Genomic DNA, 21489 nt, shown 5'->3' with positions numbered 1-21489 from the left:
ATTCTCTTGCACGATCAAAGCCTTTGAGAACCCAACTTCATTGCTAGGATACAATCCATGTTCCCTTTTATTCAATGATTAATGCCCACTGCAATAGGAAACCCATGTTAAGCAGTCCCTACCCTCAAAAATATGTGCCTATGGTTTCGAACTCACTTCTTATTTGTGCCATTATTTATCATAGTTGCAATGGTTGCAGATTTGGTTTTACATAACCCAGTCCCAGCAGTCCTTGTTCAGTTTGTGATGCCCATGGCATAATTCCCTCTGGAAGTTTTTCTCTGCCTTGAATGTAAAACTGAATTCTGCACGTGTACAGAGTACAATCAGGCTAACTAGATTCCTTTGGGTTCATGTGTGAATGTTTGTGCAATGTATGAGCCTCTTACTCTCAATAAAGTTGACTGATCAACTGCATGAATTACACAGCCAGGTGCTTTGTAATGTTCTTTTAACACTGAGCACTTTCTTTCAACAAAGCATTTGCTGACTGGCCTGAACTAAATCAAGCAGTGGTTTGCTTATTAAGTACCTTCTCTGTGTGCAAGCTAGATAGGTTGTCTGGTTATTGCAAAATCTTTCTCATTGTTGCCCATTATCTTACTCAGTCTGACCCTCACTTCCCCAGTTCCCTAGTATTTGACATGGCATACTCATTTGCTTTCCTGGTGTCCTTTTGCCATAATTGGTACAAGGAACTACAATTCTTGGGAAGGAGAAAATAGGTGAAATTGTTGTGTAAATTGATGTTGTCATCATTTTATATGTGTGCGGCACTTTGGAGTCCTTTTGTGAGCCGCCCCGAGTACTTTTGGGGAGATGTGGCGGGATATAAATAAACTATTATTACTATTATTGTTGTTGTTGTTGTTATTATTAGCTACACAACTTTTTATGAGAAACAGATATACACACAGCCTCAAATACTGCACAAATACTCATTGTAAAAATGCCCTCCTGATTTCCAACTTAACCAAAGAGGACTTTGGGGGTGCTTTAAACACGATTTTCCTGCTTCTTGGCAGGGGGTTGGGCTGGATGGCCCATGAGGTCTCTTCCAACTCTATGATTCTATGACTTTCAAAAATATGTGATAACAAGAGAGCTGCATGACATTATTAAACTAACAGATTTATTATAGCACGAGTTTTCATGTACACACAGCCCACCACCATAAAGCAGCATTATGCAGCCCGAATATCACCTCCAGTCAAACACAAGGCTGTAGAAGTAAATGGAACCAGCATTTTTGTTTTTCATGACAGAAAACACTTCACTTTTCTACTGTATCTAAATTTATCTTCTTTTCCATCAGGCTATTCGGAAATAAAATAGATGCTATGCTTTGGCCATGTTGATTGTACAGAGCTTATGCCAGATGTTACATTTATTTGCTTCCCTTTAAGATTAGATTGCATTTTGTTTTCATAGAGGTTCTTGAGGTTAAATGATCCAGTTTCCCTTTTCCTATTTCTTGATTCAGAGCAAAATCATCTCCCTGCTATTTCTTCATTGGGATATTTGTTTGTTTATTTGACTTGTTTTTAAAAAAAGGAGAAATAACTTTGGGCTCCCTGTAGAGTGCTAGGAAGAGATGTGGCATGTCACTTTTTGAAAACGTAATGTAATGTGTAATTTCCCTAATGCTCACATATATTTGTCCCCCCCCCTGCTTTTCCCATCTTCCTCATCTGCCATGGATTGTTGCTCCCTTTCCTTTTCTTTCTGCATTGGTTGCTTGCTGCTGTTTTTCAACAAGCTGAAACTGGAAGGTAGTACTGTTTAGCATGTAAATAAAGTAACACTTTTCATTCCTATGTAAATAGCTTTGTCTGGCATTATGTGCCAGGAACTTTCATCAACAGAATGATGAATTCAAGTTGTGCATTCTGTGCCTCTTTTCTTTTGCAGTAGGTAAGGTGATCACTCTGTAATTAACTCTTCTCTTCCACCACTATTTATTTCATTATTTTTCTAAAAAATGTTTCATCTTTGTTGGCTGTACTTCTAACTCTCCTGACCTCTTCAGAACATGGCATTTTATATGGCTGAGGTCAAAACTGTAATGCGGCCTCGCTGAATTTATTTAGCATTACAGCTCCCTATCATCTAGCCTGCTAAAAATTGAGGGTGCTCAGGAGCTGATTGTAAATAAAGAATGTGACATTGCAGATATACTTGGAATGATGTGTGCTTCGAGTTCACTATTCTGCCCAGATGAGTGGAGGGCATGCTTTTGCATTTTAATTTGAAATTCAGTGAATATTTTGAATGCCGCAGCATGTCTATAACGTTATTTCAAGGCTCTTGTGCATCCAGGCATGTAATGATTGGCATTGGCAGTAACTTGATGCAATGTTGCACAGTTTTAATGTTATCTTTGATCACTTCCTATTCATTGGAAAAATCCCACAATTGCAAACCCACATTATGTTTCATTGAGGATGCCAAGTTCTCTATATTCTAAAGCTTTATTCAAGGCACTTTGTCCACCCCCAGGCTGCTCATTAAAGGGATGGCAGTTTCCAATTTAATGAATAAGATAGAGTGCAAATTCCCCATTCATTCATGGAGTCTGAATGGTAGAGGAATGAGCTTTTCTCCCTGCTATTCCACAGCCCTTTGTTTTCTCGGAAATTGTATGTGGTTCTCCATAAATGATGGGGATAACACTTCATGCTTGTACACCGGTGTCCTATTTACTTTTTACTTGATCATTTAAACCTTGACAATGAGGTTGCACTATCTAAAACTCTGCCCACTTCCATAGTCTTAATTGCCTGTATCCCATGAGACTGTATACACAGGGTACAGAGGTATCCCAGTTCCTCAAAGAATTCAAAACCTTAGAAGCTTCTATTGAAATGAAGTTATTTCTGCACAGAAATATTGCTACTATAACAAGTCCATGTGCTGTGATTTCCACACAAAAGGCAACATCTGTTGAACTCTAGGTCATCTCATAGAGCAGTATGTTGGACTACATGTGAATGGTTGGAGAAAAGATGCATAATTGGCTTGGTTGGGCTTGGTCCCCTTATGAGCTACTCCAAGTCCTCATTGGGGGAGATGGAGGCGGCATACAAAAATAAAGTTGTTGTTGTTGTTATTATTATTATTATTATTATTATTATTATTATTATTATTATTATTATTATTGGGTTGTTGTATGTCTTTCGGGCTGTGTGGCCATGTTCTCTCTGTCATGTGATCCCGGCCATGAAAGCCTTCGACAACACATTATTATTATTATTATTATTATTATTATTATTATTATTATTATTATTATGCATGTGACTGCTTCATGGAAGACTATAGGAATCCCTATGTTGGGTCAGGCAGCAGCAGTACCCAGCCAGATGCTCAAAGAAAGATCTTAAGATGGATAAAGTAGCAATAGGTATCAGTTCCAGTTCCTTAACATCTTAGCATCTCATATGCAGGCAAATATTCTATCTTAGCATCCTCTCCATACCTGCAATCGCAGTTAGTCAGCACAATTCTCTATGAGTGGCCTGCTCCATGCAAATGTATATATTTAAATCTACTTAAGACTATTACTCATCACAACATCATATAGAAAAAATAATAATATTCACTGCACACAAAGATTTTTTTCTTCCAGTGCTGTCAAAGAATTGCACTGTTTGAACACATTTCTCAGGTTATTAAAATAAGTGCTTTTTGGCGTTGATAGCCTATCTGAGACTTGTGTTTGAATATGCTAATATGTTTCAAGCGTTTCTTTTTAAAAATTAGTGGCAAATGCTGTTGTGGCAAAAATAGTGGTATGGCAAAAAAAAAAACTTGTGTGACAAATCTCTTGTGGACCAGACTATGCTACAAACATCTTGGCATTCCCCCTATTTGTACTAGCAGAACAGCATATATGGTGATAGTCATAGGAGGAGGAGGAGGTGGCTAGCTCTGAATCACATGGATGTCTGAAGTGATTCTCAAAGCCAAGTCATTCTGGAAAGCTGAGTAAGAAAATAAACTGTACCTCTCTGCCTTTAGGCATGATATTCATGGAACAGGCAACTCCAAATTGGTCAATGTCTCCTCTTGCAGCCACTTCCTTCATCATCGCCTTCTCATTTTCCTTGTTGCTGTTGCCACTGATGTTGACAGATCCATAGGCAGCCAATGGCAGATACTTTGATGTAGGGCACATCTATATTGACAAAATAATGCAGCTTGGAACCAGTTGGAGAAACCAAGTTTTGATGCACAGATGATTAGACTGACAGGTATAGAACTTGTTTGAATCTAGGAAGCTGGCCTCAAACCGCTCTGTATGGATTTCCCCCCATTTCCTAGAGAGATGCACATCAACACTCCAGAAGCTTAAGAGTGAAAAAAGGGACAGGTAAGACTGGAGGTAATCAATTACCCCTCCCCTAGGAGCTCCCGATGGCGTAGTGGACTAAAGCCTCGTGACTTGAAGGTTGGGTTGCTGACCTGAAAGCTGCCAGGTTCGAATCCCACCCGGGGAGAGTGCGGATGAGCTCCCTCTATCAGCTCTAGCTCCATGCGGGGGACATGAGAGAAGCCTCCCACAAGGATGGTAAAAACATCAAATCTTCCTGGCATCCCCTGAGCAATGTCCTTGCAGACAGCCAATTCTCTCACTCCAGAAGCGACTCAAGTTGCTCCTGACACGGAAAAAAAAACCCTCCCCTGCTAGCCAGCTATGCCCTTGGGCATTTTTGCCAGCCCCCTTACCCTGCATTCTGAATTCTACAAAGTGCATCAGGGAAGGTGGGTGTCTACAATGTGCTCCACATTATGTGGAGCCGATTTCACCCTGGGATCTGGAATATATTGGCAGCACATTAAAGGACTTAACTCAGACTTTTTTGTGACTTTCTTTAATGCACTGCACATTGCTTAATTCATGCTGAAACGCGTGTTGCCGATTTGCGTTTTATGGCCGCCACAGTTTCTAGTTGGTTTGCAGACACATTAAATGATCAGTGTAGATGGGGCCTGAATCTCTCTTTACGGCATTTTAAAATAATCTTCAAGCTATAGTCACTCCAGTGAATTAAATAGAACTTGCATGAGATTGTTCTCTCAGGTCCTTAACCATTACATATGGTTGTTCTAGTTTTTCTCTAGATAATTTCACATTCACATAGATTTTGTTCTGGATTGTAGAGCTAAGGAAAATCAAGCCATTTACACTTGATTATTGGAGGAGAGACCATTAAGAAATAATATGGCAAGGGAGAAACCAGTCATGAGCCAAAGAAAAAGAAAAGGTAGATTCAGGGAACTTGCTATCATAACTCCTTCTTCATCCACCAGATTCAGTTCCAGCTGCCAGTTGCTCTGGGAACACATTGCTGAAGGGAAGCACATTCTGATCGTTTCTCTGGTCCTATCCCTTTCCTAATAGACCTAGAGCTGCTGGGTTGGGTGGCTAAGGAGTTTATGCCCCTATTATGAAATGACCAACAGTACCAAGTGGCTTTGTTTTGGGCCACAGAACCATAAGTGCTGATATTGTCAAGAATATGTTTGGCTTAGCATATTGTGCTTATATAATCACTTGCCAAGTATAAAGCAAATGGAGGAGATGAGCAATGTATCAGCCTTAGCCTGGTTTCATATACAGGGTGTTTGAAAAAAAACCTCCCTAGTTTTAAGTTAAGACACATTAAAACTAGGGAGTTCTTTTTCAAACACCCTGTATTTTAAATTATGACAATGTAAGTCTTTAGGTGACCGAAATATTAAATATAGAATATGAAAGTTGTTTAGAGTTGTAGTTGTATGAAGAAACTGAAATACACATTTTTCTAGACATGTTCTCCATTTTTTTTCTGATTTAGAAGTCCTTATTTATGATAAGGTTTACCAGGTATGAGTTACTGTATATACTCGAGTATAAGCCTATGCTTGGCTTATACTCGGGTGAGGGTCCTGGCTGGCTTATATTTGGGTCAGCTTATACTCGAGAATATATGGTACATTTATTATTTTTCTCTATTATTATTGGTATTATTACATTTATTATTTTTCTCTATTATTGTTGCTACTATTACATTTATTTTACTCTATTTTATTATTATTATTATTATTATTATTATTATTATTATTATTGCATTTATTATTTTACTCTATTTATTATTACTTGTATTATTTTCCTGTATTTATTATTATTATTACATGTATTATTTTACTCTATTATTATTAAAAGGATACATATTCATTTTACATTTACATTTTACATTTTACATACAATTTACATTGAAGAAGATGAGAATAATGATTTGATCAGAGTTGGACAGTCTTATCTTAAATTTGAGCTTTATGTAAATATTCAAAAACATTTAACCCACTGATGCCTCAATTAATGTAATTTTATTGGTATCTATTTTTATTTCTGAAATTTACCACCCTTGGCTTATATTGGAGTCAATGTTTTCCCAGTTTTTTAATGGTAAAATTAGGTGCCTCAGCTTATATTCGGGTTGGCTTATACTCGAGTATATACGGTACTTTGAGTCTCACGTCAAAATAAAGATGTGGTACTGAGTGTATTGACTCATTGATTTATTTAAAAAATGGACAGTCCAAGCATTTTAATAGGGTTTGTTTTTTGTAAAAGTGATCCATGTGAGAGTATTCTAAAAAAATCACATTTCATTTGCTTGTAATTAGTCTAAAATGTTTAGTCAAACGTATGAAAGGAAGAAACAGCATATAATCTTTCTGTGCTGAATAAACAGTGAGAGCTGTGCTATTGTATTATTTAACAATTACACATTTGTTCCGAAAGACTGGAACATTTTCTTGAGAATTAATCCCACTTGTGAAGCTATACATTCTTTCCCAGCCTTCGTCCCAAACCACAAAATCTTTTGGGACTTGAAACTCTAAATCATTATAGTAAACAGGTCTCCATGGGATTCCTTTTACCTTCAAGGGATTTTCTATATTGAATTGTATTTGGTTCCTCATTAACGCCTTTTAATGTAGTGGATCCACATTTGTTTTTCAATCAGCTGGAAGCAGAATTTGAACAGTTGTTCAACAGGACCCTTAATACAGTGCTATTTGAAACAAATTCCGATATTCTAATCATTATGTAATGGTTAAAATATCAGACAAAATATGAGAAGGTTTGGCTTTGAATATATTTTTTAAATTGCATGTCTGATTTCAGCCAAGCATAATCTCTCTCTCATATACACAATACAAGCATCAGTATTATATTCCCAGCGAGTTTATATCATGATTCAATCCAGGGGTTTGTGGCTACTCCTTACTTTCATTGCATAGTGGAGATGGGACAGTTCACTGGTAGCAAGGAAGTCTCTATTGTCCCTCAGCATTTACAGGCTGAAAAAGAAGAAAAGACAATCATTGCTGCCTCCTGCTTCCTTCCTATCCCATTTTTACACCGGTTTCATGGTCAGAGCACCAGACTCAACACAGCCTTTGCAAAATTACTCAGACAATGAGTATGAATGGACACAGAGAAAGCAACATCCAGCAAAAACAACAACAACCTTGTCTCACCCTAAGCTACAAATCCCAGAAAATTCTTGTTTCTTTACACCTACCAGAAAAAAAACCCCTATTGTTGGCTTCCCTGAATTTCCATGAGCAAAAGAAAAAAGTGGAATTATTTGCGACATTTATATCCCGCCCTTCTCATTCTGAAGGGGACTCAGGGTGGCTTACTTATATGTACATACAATATATTATATTATTAGCATAGCACAATATGAGCATTATATATTACTATATTGTACTATACCACTGCTAACCTAGCAGTTCGAAAACATGCAAATGTGAGTGGATCAATAGGTACCGCTCCGGTGGGAAGGTAATGGTGCTCCATGCCGGCCACATAACCTTGGAGGTGTCTACGGTCAACGACGGCTCTTCAGCTTAGGAATGGAGATGAGCACCAACCCCCAGAGTCGGACACGACTGGACTTAATGTCAGGGGAAACCTTTACCTTTACCTACTATATCACTATACTGTAATATTATTAGTAATATCACATGTAATATATAATATACAATTATAATAGTGTCTTATTATTATATTGTATTACATTATAATATTATCAATATTATAAGTATATACAATATATTATATTATTAATATGGCATAATATTCGTGTTAATGAATTCATTAATGGACTCAGTTAAACTGAAATAATGATGAACCATTTCTTGAGGATGATGATGAGATGAGGAGTTCATTTTTAGAAGTACCAACAATTTTACTTGAAAATTTTCAAGTTAAGGGGAGACAAGGGAAGAAATTTCCAAACCTTGTTCTGGCACTCAAGAGTAACAGCAATTGGGGCCTGTCAACCCTTGGGGTCACACAGAAATAAAATTTCTGAGTTGACATTCATGTTTGGGCATATCTGGAGCTAAGAAAAAAGCAAGTCTTCAAATTTGTGTGTAACCATCTTAAGTGGATTACACTTTCCTAGTGCATTCTTGGGCATATTTGGGAAAGCAGCTATAACAATCCAATCTCAGCATTTGCTCCATTTGTATGCTTTAGGCAGTGGTCCTCAACCTATGGGTCCCCAGATGTTTTGGCCTTCAACTCCCAGAAATCCTAACAGCTGATAAACTGGCTGGGATTTCCGGGAGTCGTAGGCCAAAACACCTGGGGACCCATAGGTTGAGAACCACTGATTTAGAGAAAAGGAATGTTTTCTTGAAGTCTCCAGTCTGCATTTCCGTGGGATCACATGAAAGTCACCAAATGACCCTGAGAAGTTATTAAGGACATCTATAATGTCCCTAAAAGCTGGATATGGGAGGCCATCACTAGAGAATCCTTCCTCTTACCCCAAACATGGAAACAGTTCATTTTAAAAATAAAGTATTTGTTTAAAAATTTAACGATTTTAAAATTTGTTAATTTAGTAATTAAATATCAAATACAATAACAATTAACATTTCAGTTTAGGAGTAATTTGAGGAGGAGGACATGTCTGGCTATTTTTAGTAATTGTAATTGATTCTTCTAACATTTAAAACTGATGTGCTAATAATGATCAAGGTAATGGATTAATCTCATAATTTTCCCCTTGATGGTTTGACATTAATTAATCTTCTTTAATAGTTTTACATTAACACATTAATGCTAATGTCTTCAAGCTTCACTCCCTTCTGTGCCTCAATAGGCGGGGGACTGACTTGCCCTATGGGTCGGGGATGGGGACATGGAAGGCATCAATGCAAGTCAGCAATGAAAACAATGGGAAGAAACAGAAATTATTTTTCAAAGAGACAGTTGTTTTAGGCTTTCAGTACAAAAAAGGGAGGGAAAAGTTACTTTTCAAACTGATCAAGCTATTTCTACAGAAGCTCTTGTGAACTGCAGTCCATTGAAGCCCTGCACCCGAAGATTTAGCGCCTTTCCACACAGCTATATAATCCAGAATACCAAGGCAGAAAATCCCACAATGTCTGCTTTGAACTGAGGTATCTGAGTCCACACTGCCATATATTCCACACTGCCATATACGACTCTTTGGGATGGGTCTCGGGGGCACGGTTTTGTCGTGGCTCCGATCCTTCCTGGAGGGTCGATCCCAGATGGTGAAGCTGGGAGACGCCTGCTCGGACCCCTGGCCTTTTGAGCTGTGGGGTCCCGCAAGGCTCTATTCTGTCTCCCATGCTCTTTAACATCTACATGAAACCGCTGGGAGAGGTCATCCGGAGTTTTGGAGTTGGGTGTCACCTCTATGCAGATGACGCACAACTCTACTACTCCTTTCCACCTAATTCCAAGGAGGCCTCTCGGGTGCTGGACGAGTGCCTGGCCACTGTGTCTATCTGGATGAGGAGGAACAAGCTGAAGATCAATCCCGACAAGACAGAGGTCCTCCTGGTCGATCGTAATCCTGACCGGGGTATAGGGTGGCAATCTGTGCTGGACGGGGTTACACTCCCCCTGAAGCCACATGTCCGCAGTCTGGGAGTCCTCTTGGATTCATCGCTTACGCTCGAGGCTCAGGCGTTGGCGGTGTCTGGGAGGGCCTTCGCACAATTGAGACTCGTGCGCCAACTGTGACCGTACCTCGCGAAGGCTGATCTGGCCGGGGTGGTCCATGCCTTGGTCACCTCCAGACTGGACTACTGTAATGCACTCTACGTGGGGCTGCCCTTGAAAATGGCTCGGAAGTTCCAACTGGTCCAACGAGCGGCAGCCAGGATGTTAACTGGGGCCCCTTACAGAGAGAGGTCAACCCTCCTGTTCAGGGAGCTCCACTGGCTGCCATTTACTTTCCGAGCCCAATTTAAGGTGCAGGTGCTTACCTAAAAGCCCTGAATGGTTTGGGACCATCCTACCTCCGTGACCGCATCTCCGTCTACGAACCCATGTGTTCACTTCGGTCATCTGGAGAGGCCCTGCTCATGATCCCACCTGCGTCGCAAGCGCGGTTGGTGGGGACACGAGACAGGGCCTTCTCTGTGGTGGCCCCCTGACTCTGGAACACCCTCCCCAAGGATCTCAGACAGGCCCCTACATTGGCAGTCTTCAGAAAGAACTTGAAGACCTGGCTGTTCCAATGTGCCTTCCCAGATTAATAGGAAATCTCCAACACCAAGTCCCATAAGCACTTTATTAGAACTAAGATCGTATATCGCACTCTGCACTTGCCCTATAAGCCTTATATATCACCTGTCACATCAGCACTTTTAATCTTGTACCCATTACTCTGGCCCGGCCCAGTTTTATTGTGTTTTAGCATATTGTTTATTGCTTGTTGTTTATACTGTTTTAATTGTTTTTAATTTGCCTTTTGTTTTGTATTGTTATATTGTGTGTTGAGGCCTTGGCCTTTGTAAGCCGCATCGAGTCCTTCGGGAGATGCTAGCGGGGTACAAATAAAGTTTAATAATAATAATAATAATAATAATCCAGTTCAAAGCAGTTGATGTGGGATTTTATTCAGCTGTGTGGAAGGGCCATTAGATTAGATTAGATTATAAAAGTGTTGGCATTAACATGGTTTGGTTAGTTGAAAGTTTCCCAAAGACTCCGATTTCCTTCCCATTTAACATAGAAAACACTGGGATTCAAATAGATTTGTTTGTTTTATTTCCCAATAATGGAATTCAAGGCAGCTTTCAATACAATTAAAAACAATAACAGATTTAAAAAACAAAATAGATATTTCAACAAAAACATAAATATAAAAGATATTTGAAAAGCTAATTAAAATCATTAAAAGTCTCAATATAAAAATAAAACAGCTCAGCATTAAAAGCCCGTCCCAGTGAGTTTCTATAAATCTGATGGCATATAAAATTTTAAGCTGCTGATAAAAGGGAAACAAGGATGGAGACATGCCAGCTTTGGGAGGGAATGCCAAAGTTGTATGCAACAACATTCTATTAGAAATGAAAAATAAAGAATAGTGATATTTGAATCAGTGTTTGTGACATTCTAACAACGTGGAGAACGATGCTCAAGATCATTGGGTCTTCATCAGCAAGAGTTATTGGGGAAAATCTCAGAATTCTGGATACAGCTATGTCAAAGTTTGATAGCCAAAGTCAAATTAGTGAAGTCACAAGAGGAAGACACAAATAGTGGTTATGACTAATAGCATCCTTTTTTGGTTGGAGCTGTCAGAAATAATATTGGTATGAATACAGACAGACGTACACATATAGCTGTTTTTCTATATTTTAAGTATATTTTGCAATAGTTGCTAGGTTATTTTCCCCCAGAGAAACATTCTGTTTTTTTCATTATAACAATTACCATTATATTGCATGGATCTTTATTTCTCATACAGATAAGAAATTTTTATATTAGATAATATAAAAATATTATGAAATCCAAGAAAATGAAAAGAAAACCACCCGTATAAGAAGAAAACAAAACACGTTTTTAGGAAAAAGGAAAAGCTAACAATGCTGGTTAATTGCCAGTCAACATGCAAACATTTTGCAACATTAGAAAATGTCACAGCAGAAGGGATGGCTTCTTTATTACTTCCGATAGGGTATTCCTGAACATGGGTGGCAGCAGTAAAGATAAATTTATTTTAATAACACATTTTCTACTACAATATCCCTCAGTGTACAAAAGACATCACAACCCCACTTTAATCCAGTTCAACTGTTATGAATAACTTTTCAATAACTTTAAAGCATTGGTTCTTTTTATTGCAATTTCAGTGTGAGAGGTATATCAGAACTTTTACAGAACAACATTTAGACTTACAGACATACAGATTCTATGCAACTACATTCGATTCACAACAACCTACTTACATTGGCCAACAAACAGACAAAGGGGAGTTACATTTTCACTCAGCATTCACACACATCTACAGGCATCCATCCTCATGCACACATCCAAATATTACCATATCCTTTTTTCCCTCCTTGGAGAAGCCTCTTCTTAGACCAGGCCCTGCTTTCCCTGCAGCCTGCCAATGCAAAACTCCCAAACAGCAAAATGCCAAAATGCCAAAACTTTTCTTTCACTAATAACAATGCCAAGGATCAGAATTCAATTTCCATACAGCAGAACTGACTCCCTGCAACATGTATCATGGCTCTAAAATACACTCCTTCTTCTTCCCATGAAAAAGGAGCCCAAAGTGACCAGACTCTGTGTTTCATTGCAGATCTGCCACTTTCCCATACCCCATCTCCACTAAGCATGGCAGGTGAGCTAGACTCCTCTGGTCTGCTACAATTTCTGGATCGTCTTAAGGTCACTTATATAGCAATATTTTGCTGATGTTGTCTACAAGTTGCAAATGAATGATAGACATCTTCCATCCTGGAATATCCTGGCTTCATCTCAGTTTCCTGGCTAAATGTTGATTCTTCTTGATTGGTGTTAGTCTTGTGTTGACTTCCTTTTTAACGTTGTAAACATTTCTTTAACTTGATGTAAACATTTCTATTATCATTGTCAAAGTTCTTATCACAGTTTACCAAGCAGGTCAGCGATTTCAGGTCTCATTAGCAGGTTTTAATTACAGTTCAGCAAGCAGGTAGTTAGTCATTGCAGGCCTTAATATTTTTGAATGGTGTCTCCAAAATTAGCTTTCATTCCTTCTTTCCTTCCATACAGTTCATTCAAACCATAAATAATATCAAATCCACATTTATCAAATCTGCACTTCATATTTTTGTGACACAACTATGGAATAGTCCAGTACATTTACGACTAGGGCATAACTGGTTCTCTGTCCATATGTATCAGAAACCATTACTACATTCTGTTATAGGCAAAGCTTCTGAGTTTTTTTCAAGGGACATCCTACACTGAGCATAGGGCTACACAGTGTAAACTACAGAAGCATGGACGAGTATAGTAAATCCAATCTTGTCCCATGTCTTGGATGCATCATTCCAGCATCTATTAAATATGTTTCTATTGGATGAGTAGAACAAGGCTGTGTTTTCTTATGACCTCATCAGAATGAGGTGTTCCTCTGTTTCTATACACTTCAAAGACAGAATCCCACAGGTCCCATCAAAATGCATGATGTCCTGTTTTGCTCCAGAAACAGCCTTACAACATGAGCAAAAGTAACCAAAAAAGCTTTACTTCAACAAAATAATAATAATAATAATGCAAACAGCAGTAAAGGGAACAGAAGGTAAAGTTCAAAAGCAATGCAAGGTCTTACAGCAGACATAAAGCAAAAGTCTTTGGCAACAAGTCTTCACAGCAGACAGGAGTAAAAATCAACTCCTCTTTTCCCAGCCCATAGAAATGGGTTAAAATGGGTATTTTTCCTTAGGATGGGAAGTGGTGGATTTGTCTGTTTACACTCCATATTATGACGTTTCAGCATGGGTGTTCATGCCCCTCGATGCTCATTCTGTCATCATTAGTGGCTTAAAGATGGTATGGGTACCATTGACAGAATTTATTTATTTATTTATTTATTTATGACATTTCTACCCTGCCTTTCTCAACCCTGGAGGGGACTCAAGGCGGCTTGAGTGTTTTAAAGGTGTGCTGGTCTTAAGAGGAGGGATTCAAAGAGGATGGGGCAGATCGCATTGAGGCCTCTTCCACATAGCTGTATAAAATTCACATTGAGCTGCATTATATGGCAGTATGGACTCAAATAACCCAGTTCAAACAGATACTGTGTGGAAGGACCCTGAGAGAAGTGTTTCGAAAGTGTGCTGGTCTCCTTGAAATTTGTGACTGTAAAGACATTTATACACTTCAGGCAAATCTCCATCAATGTTTCCCCTCTTTTATAGTGATGTATTTTCTCTTATTTTTGCAATGCATTAATGGTCTTTCTAATCGTAAAATGACTTACAGTTATGAATCAAAGCCTCATTTTGGGTCTTTCATAGCTCGAAGGGCACCAACAATATAATTTTCATATTTCTATTACTATACTGCTCATGTTCTTATGAATATCATATTTGTTTCCATGGGCCTCCCACAATGAAAAGATTTTATCCACTTTTTAAAATGGTATTTCTACTAAGAAGTTTTCATAATATGAGCCAAATAAGATTAACATTTCTGCTAAGGTTGGTCAATTTGCCCTCTTTGTGTTTGACTGCTGTTCTCATCAGCCATGGCTTACTTCATGTGCTTATTATGGCTCAATTAATGAATTCCAGCTCTGTGGGTTAAGGGCGTATAAATGTCTGGCAAAGTATTGTCTTTCAATCTTTTTTATTGCTGCCTTACATATACCTTGTGGTGTATGCATGTGTTTTTAATGCTTTTGATTGCTTGCTTGGTCTAGATTCACAGCAAGCATTTGGTATGATTGAATAATTTTTAGTTGTGCCTTCTTGCCATGCTTTATGCTAATCTGTTGATATGCTACTTTAGTGTTACCAGTCAATGTTTCTACGGTCTTTATCCTTTACTGGATTTTTTTAAAAGGGTATTTTATTGCTCATCATTACCATTCATTGTGGCTTTATTGACTATGCTTGCTGCTTGTTCACTCTCCTGATATTCCCATCTCGCCTCTCCATCATATACTGTGCCCTCTGTTAGATTGAGATGAACTATGTTCCTAATCAAAACTTTTTATATCATCTGTCTAACAGCCCACCTTAGCCTTTTCTTGAATGTTAGTGTTCTTTCCTGTATTTCCTGTGAGCTTCTGAAACTTGTGACATAAAATGTCATTTTGCCTGAGAACAAACTCCTTAATGTCTAAGGACAAACGATCAAGCATGCTTCTTCAGTGGAAGCACCATTGTAATAAATGGAGTTGTGCAGGGTCATCATAAATGACTGAAATGTGAGCACTTAATGTTTCCAAATGCTAAATGTTACCAGCTGCATCTACACTTAATTACTAAATCCTGGACCAGAGAGCTAAAGGAGGTTTTTCTTCCTTTACAACCTCTTTGTATGGCATGTGCAGGCTTCAAAAATAAAAAAGACATAGCCAAGAGTTATTGAAACACCTTTGGAACACTTTCTTTTCCAGTACGTCAGATTTTTCAGGCCTTTTATAACCATAATTTATAAAGCCAGTTTTCTTTAATAACATTTGGAAGCCGGCCAAACTCAGAATGTTTCTCTGTAGTGGAAAAATGATATTTTGAAACTTCAGCCTTAATAAAGCAATTTTATTAACTAAATATCATCCTCTCTGACGGTCATCATTTATGATGCATGCTCTCTCCTTGATACAAAATAGCCATAGCTGCTGCTCATTCAGCATAGTTAAAAAGGCCATATACTGGCAGAACGTATACAGCTATAATTTCCAGCCCAAAGGAAAACGAGATAAATGCCGATAAAAACCAATATACTCCAAATGAATGTAAAATCTTTTACCACTGCAAACATATAATCCAAGTTCTTAAAAGCTAAATTGAAATACATAAAATATAAATATTTTAATAAAAATTACTAATTGGGTCTATTTACAAATAAAGAAATATCAATCTGTTATATGGACTGTTGATTGTAGGTGTCAGACAAAAGGTCCACTTGGGTATTATGCCCCACATAAGTGTCAGTTACTATGAGAACATAAGAGAGTGATTTGAGGGGATGTGGAGTGTTGAAGGTAGTTTGGATACAGCCATTTAGAAGGTGTTTGAGAGAAAATGGTATTACTGTTAAACTTGAATTAACTTTGGGGATGAAGAAAGGAGTCTTTTGGTTTCTGTCCTGCCTTCTGGTCCTTTCTTGGAGGAATTAATGGCAATCACATGAACCTGAAGGTGTTGTTGCTTAATGACAAATCGATTAAACATAAGATCCACTGAAATTTCATATGGAGAACTTCCTTATCTTGCTCCCCCACCACTCTCACCCCCGTCAAAATGCAAATATCAATCCTTTATGATAGATTCAGCTTTCTAGATATTATTTTGTACCACACGACCCGAAAGCTCCGTATTGTTCAGAATGCGGCAGCCAGGCTACTCACAAGAACACCCATGAAATACCATATAACAACAGTGCTGCAGCATCTGCATTGGCTTCCAACTGATTACCGTGGTCTATATAAGATGCTAGTTCTGACCTTTAAAACTCTTTACAGCCAGGGCCCATCGTACCTTAGGGACCGTCTCTCCTTCTCCCATCATTGGAGGTCACAACGACCATCCCAACGCGACTTACTTTACATACCGGGTCCTAGAGAAGTGCACTTGGAAAGGACCAGACGCAGAGCTTTTTCTATTTCTGCCCCTGCCTTATGGAATGCCTTGCCGCCCTATATGAGAGCCATGCGTGAGTTAGGGCCTTTTACCCTAGCACTCAAGACCTGGCTCTTTACTAGAGCTTTTAATCTATGTTAATTATATCAATATTTGTATGTATGTATTTTCATCCTTTACAATTTTATCTTGTAAATCGCCAAGAGCATCATGGATGGAGGGCGATTAATAAGTAATTAGATGATGATGATGATGATGATGATGATGAAAACAACTGAAGGATTGAAGTTTGCTAATGTCTGGAGTAGATCCATATAATGCAGTTCAATGCAGTTCAAACTGCATTGTATGGGTCTACAGTGACCCTGTAACGCTGTTCTAACTGCTTTACTTGGCAATGTAGATCCAGGCTAAGTTTGGAGGGGAGTGGGGAGAATTGAGGTGGAAATGATATAAGGTTATGTTTATGTTTGATGTTATTTTCTATATTTTATTTTTGCATCTGTGGTGTTTTAAAAATTTATGTCACACTTTTGAAAATAAATTGTATAAACATGGAATCCCGCAGCCATCACTGTTCAATTCTCTTCTTTTGTTCTGCAATTCCATATATATTTCAGTGTGGATTACTGTTAGGTAAGTGTACATAGGACTGTAACTTTGCAGTTCAGAGAGGGACCCTGCATGCCTATGTGCAAGTAAAAAATAAAACAAAGCTCTCATCCCATTCTACACACTTAATGTAGCACCCTCAGTCCTACAAATTGCTGCACAGTCTCCCCAATTATTATTTTTTTGTATCTGTGGAGGGCACTCTGTCAGTGCTATTTGATATTAGGTGCCAGATGCAAGCTTTCATTATCTATTCTACAAACAGAATTGACTGTAATGTAAATTGTAGACGAAATCTTCTGGTGGCTTAAAATTCTGCCACTTAAACTCCTATGCTGCTTATCTGTCTTCTGCCACCTACCTAAGGTTTTATCCAGTACTCTTGGCACTTGATTGTTCCTTGCATATAAATTTCAATCATACCCTGAGGGCACCACATTTTGTATAATAAGTTAGACTGTGAACAATTTAGCACACGAACTATCTAGCTCAAACGGTGAAAAAGACATTCTCTAACAAGAAAAGCACTACCCCTTGGGGACACCGCACATTACTAATGTAGCACTATAATAAGGTACTTGTAGTGACATTAAAATGTAGGGTATATTCATGTTAACTTTTCCCCATGTGGAACTCTCTTCACCGTCCAAGTTCAAAGGACAAAATTCTGGTACCTAAACTTTCACCCACCATACTTTCTAATTTACGCAAACAGCATTGTTCGTACAAATAGCATAGTTTAGCAAAATAAATAGATAAATCCTATTAAGCATGTATAGTTACAGACAATAAGGCAAAAGAGGGATTTAGAAACAAGGGAAATGTGTACAGTGATACCTTGAGTTAATAGTTTAATTTGTTATGTGACCGAGCTTTTAACTCAAATTACCGTATATACTCAAGTATAAGCTGACCCGAATATAAGCTGAGGCACCTAATTTTACCATAAAAAACTGGGAAAACTCGAGTATAAGACAAGGGTGGGAAATGCTGCAGCTACTGGTAAATTTCAAAAATAAAAATAGATACCAATAAAATTACATTAATTGAGGTGTCAGTAGGTTAAATGTTTTTGAATATTTACATAAAACTGTAATTTAAGATAATTATAGTTGGATAAGACTGTCCAGCTTTGATTACCTATATACTCAAGTATAAGCTGACCCAAATATAAGCTGGCCAGGGCCCTCACTCGAGTATAAGCCAAGGTGGACTTTTTCATGTTGGATATTGTAGATGTTAAATGCAAGCTCTAACTTTTGCCTGAGAACCCAAAGTCGCTCTGCAGGGTAATGATGCACCGGAACTGTAAAAGAAATAAAACAGGAACTTTACTGACTTTGAATGGTAAACAGAGCAATGGTATTTACAATAGTCCCTCTGATTACTTACAGATATCAGTAGTCATAAACAGTCCTTTTAAAATCCATAAATCTGCTTCATTGCCTCAGAAATATCAAGGCCTCAGAGAGCAGGCAGCCATCTTGTCTCCAGGCTGTATCTCAGTCAGCTTACACACTCTCTCTGAGGCAAACCTGCTCAAACTGGTTCTCCAGCAGCATGACAGAAAATGTGTCCAATCAAATTCCCAGCTCTCTGCAGGTTCAGCCAATCAGCTTCTTAAACGTAGTTCTTCAGTAAACACATACATCATAGTGTCTTTACAAACCATAACATTTCAGTCCTAAAAAGGGGCTGAAAAACTCAGCTTATCATTGAAAATATACAGTACTCTTATGATAATTACTCAAAACAAATATTCCCATTGAAATGCATTCAAATGCTATTCCAGGCCCCCGACCCCCCACCTCAATTTTGTTATGTGTTTTTAAATAAGCAAATGTACTTTATAAATAACAAATAATGTATAAGTGCATATTCGTATGGAACAATAAAAACAAAAGATCAACTTTAAAATGGTAAAAGCACAAAGTTGTGGCAAGGAAGCACAAAGTACAAAGTGAAGAGGCAGAAGCAGCATTTTCTGTATGCTGTACTCATTCCAGCCTCCCTCTTTCCCTCTCATGCTCTCTTTCCCTCTTTCTCTTCATGAAGCCAAACATACGAGGAGTAAAAACCACACAAAATTAACTGACCCAAAGTTGCTCAAAGCAGACAAGAGCAAAGCAGATAGTAATCTCCCAAAGCAAAGAATAGCACAAGACACTGAAGAACCCCAAACGCTTGTTTACTTGTTTAATTTCTATGATTTCTTTGTTTCCGTATATAATAAAGGATCTACTTTTGGACTGGATAAATAGAGCTAATTGCAGGAGAATCATGATGAGATTTGAGGATAAGGTAACACCATGGGATGTAATATGAGACAAGGGAAAAAGAAAAATTGCAAGAATATATAAATTTCTATTGGAATGGAGCACTGAGAAGGAACAAATAAAGGAGTGCATGACAAATTGGGCAAGAGATCTAGATCTATTAGAGGAATGGGAACTTTTATGGGGGAAAAAATTAAATTATACATATGCCTATGAATTGAAAGAAAATTGGTGGAAAATGTTCTATCGGTGGCACCTGACCCCAAAAAGGATATCAAAATTTACCAAAGGCAAGAAGATTAAATGCTGGAAATGTGGAAGAGGTGAAGGATCGTACCTACACATGTGGTGGTCTTGTGAGAAGATAAAACCGTACTGGAGGGAAATCCACGATAAATGTCAAAAAATCTTAAAGATAAAAATACCACTACTCCCAGAATTCTTTCTATTGGGCCTGACGAATAATAAATGGGGAAAGAATGAAGACAAAATCTTTACACACCTAACAACAGCTGCCAGATTAGTTCTTGCAAGATTATGGAAACAGACATTAATACCAAAAGTGGAAGAATGGATAAAAAGAATATAGGATATATATGGACTACCTAATGTTCTTGCTATCAACAACACAAAATAAGACCAAAAAAAGGATAGATTGGACACCGGTAAAGGGCTGGATGAAGAAAGAAAAGGTTAGAACAGAGATCCCCAAACTAAGGCCCGGGGGCCGGATGCGGCCCTCCGAGGTCATTTACCTGGCCCTCGCCCTCAGTTTTATAATATAATATATTGTATATACATATAATATTGATAATAATATTATAATGTAATGCAATATAACACTAATAATAATACCATATAATAATATTAATTATATATTCTATATTACATATAATATTACAAATAATATTACAATATAGTGGTATAGTTCAATATAGTAATATATAATGCTAATATTGTGCTATGCTAATAATATAATATATTGTATGTACATATAATTTGTAAGCCACTCTGAGTCCCCTTTGGGGTGAGAAGGGTGTGATACAAATGTAGTAAATAAATGAAGCAAATAAATAAATAATAAATAAATAAATTTTAGAATTAGGCTCACCCAAAGTCTGAAATGACTTGAAGGCACACAACAACAACAACAACAATCTTAATTAACTTGACTATCTCATTGGCCAGAAGCAGGAGCACACTTCCCATTGAAATCCTGATAAATGTATGTGGGTTAAAATTGTTTTTATTTTTAAATATTGTATTGTTCTTTCATTGTTCTTGTTGTTGTTTTTGCACTACAAATAAGACATGTGTAGTGTGCGTCGGAATTTGTTTGTATTTTTTTTCTCAAATGATAATCTGGCCCCTCAACAGTCTGAAGGATTGTGGACCGGCCCTCGGCTTAAAAAGTTTGAGGACCCCTGGGTTAGAATATTGTTATAAAGCCCTTAACACGAAGGAGAAGTGTCAACTGTCAACACAAAAAAAAATGAATGATACCAACAACATAAATAATACAAACTTTCTACCCCCCCCCCCACCTTCCATCCTTTCTTCCCCCCATACTTTCCTAACCCACTAAGGTGGATTTTATTGTTATTTTCAAAATTTAATAAAAATTATAAAATTCAGAAATAACCATGGTGAAATAAGCAATTGTGCTTACACACTTAAGACATGTGTTTTGGCACTTTGTTTTCTAGAAGTTTTTCAACCGCCTTTTCTCATTTTTACAATGCTTTCTTCTACCCTAAGAAGACATTAAGAAAGCCAACAACATCATTTTATTATGGTCCAAAGACACTTATTGCTCCGTAGGTGTACAAGGTATGCAGATTAATGAGATTAACAACACACAAATGGATAACATTTACAACAGTTAAAAACTGCTTAAATACATGTTGGCTAAAAACATAGGTAAAAGACTACAAGAAGTGCTGGCATATCTCAGCCTGTGTCTAAA

At 37.8% G+C, this 21489-nt stretch overlaps 1 long non-coding RNA gene across 1 annotated transcript in view; it reads left to right on the top strand.

The window, feature by feature from the left end:
• The first annotated feature begins 1667 nt into the window (after positions 1 to 1667).
• Positions 1668 to 21489, top strand: part of LOC134297717 (uncharacterized) — a 69134-nt gene continuing 49312 nt past the window's right edge. The window contains exon 1 of the long non-coding RNA XR_010004575.1: positions 1668 to 1914. This is a non-coding gene — a long non-coding RNA (uncharacterized LOC134297717). The remainder of the gene's footprint in view (positions 1915 to 21489) is intronic.

Source organism: Anolis carolinensis, chromosome 3 (genome assembly GCF_035594765.1).
Source record: "Anolis carolinensis isolate JA03-04 chromosome 3, rAnoCar3.1.pri, whole genome shotgun sequence".
In the NCBI taxonomy this organism is placed as follows: domain Eukaryota; kingdom Metazoa; phylum Chordata; class Lepidosauria; order Squamata; family Dactyloidae; genus Anolis; species Anolis carolinensis.
Note: the sequence above shows the minus strand (reverse complement) of the source record. Positions and strands in the feature narration are given on the sequence as shown.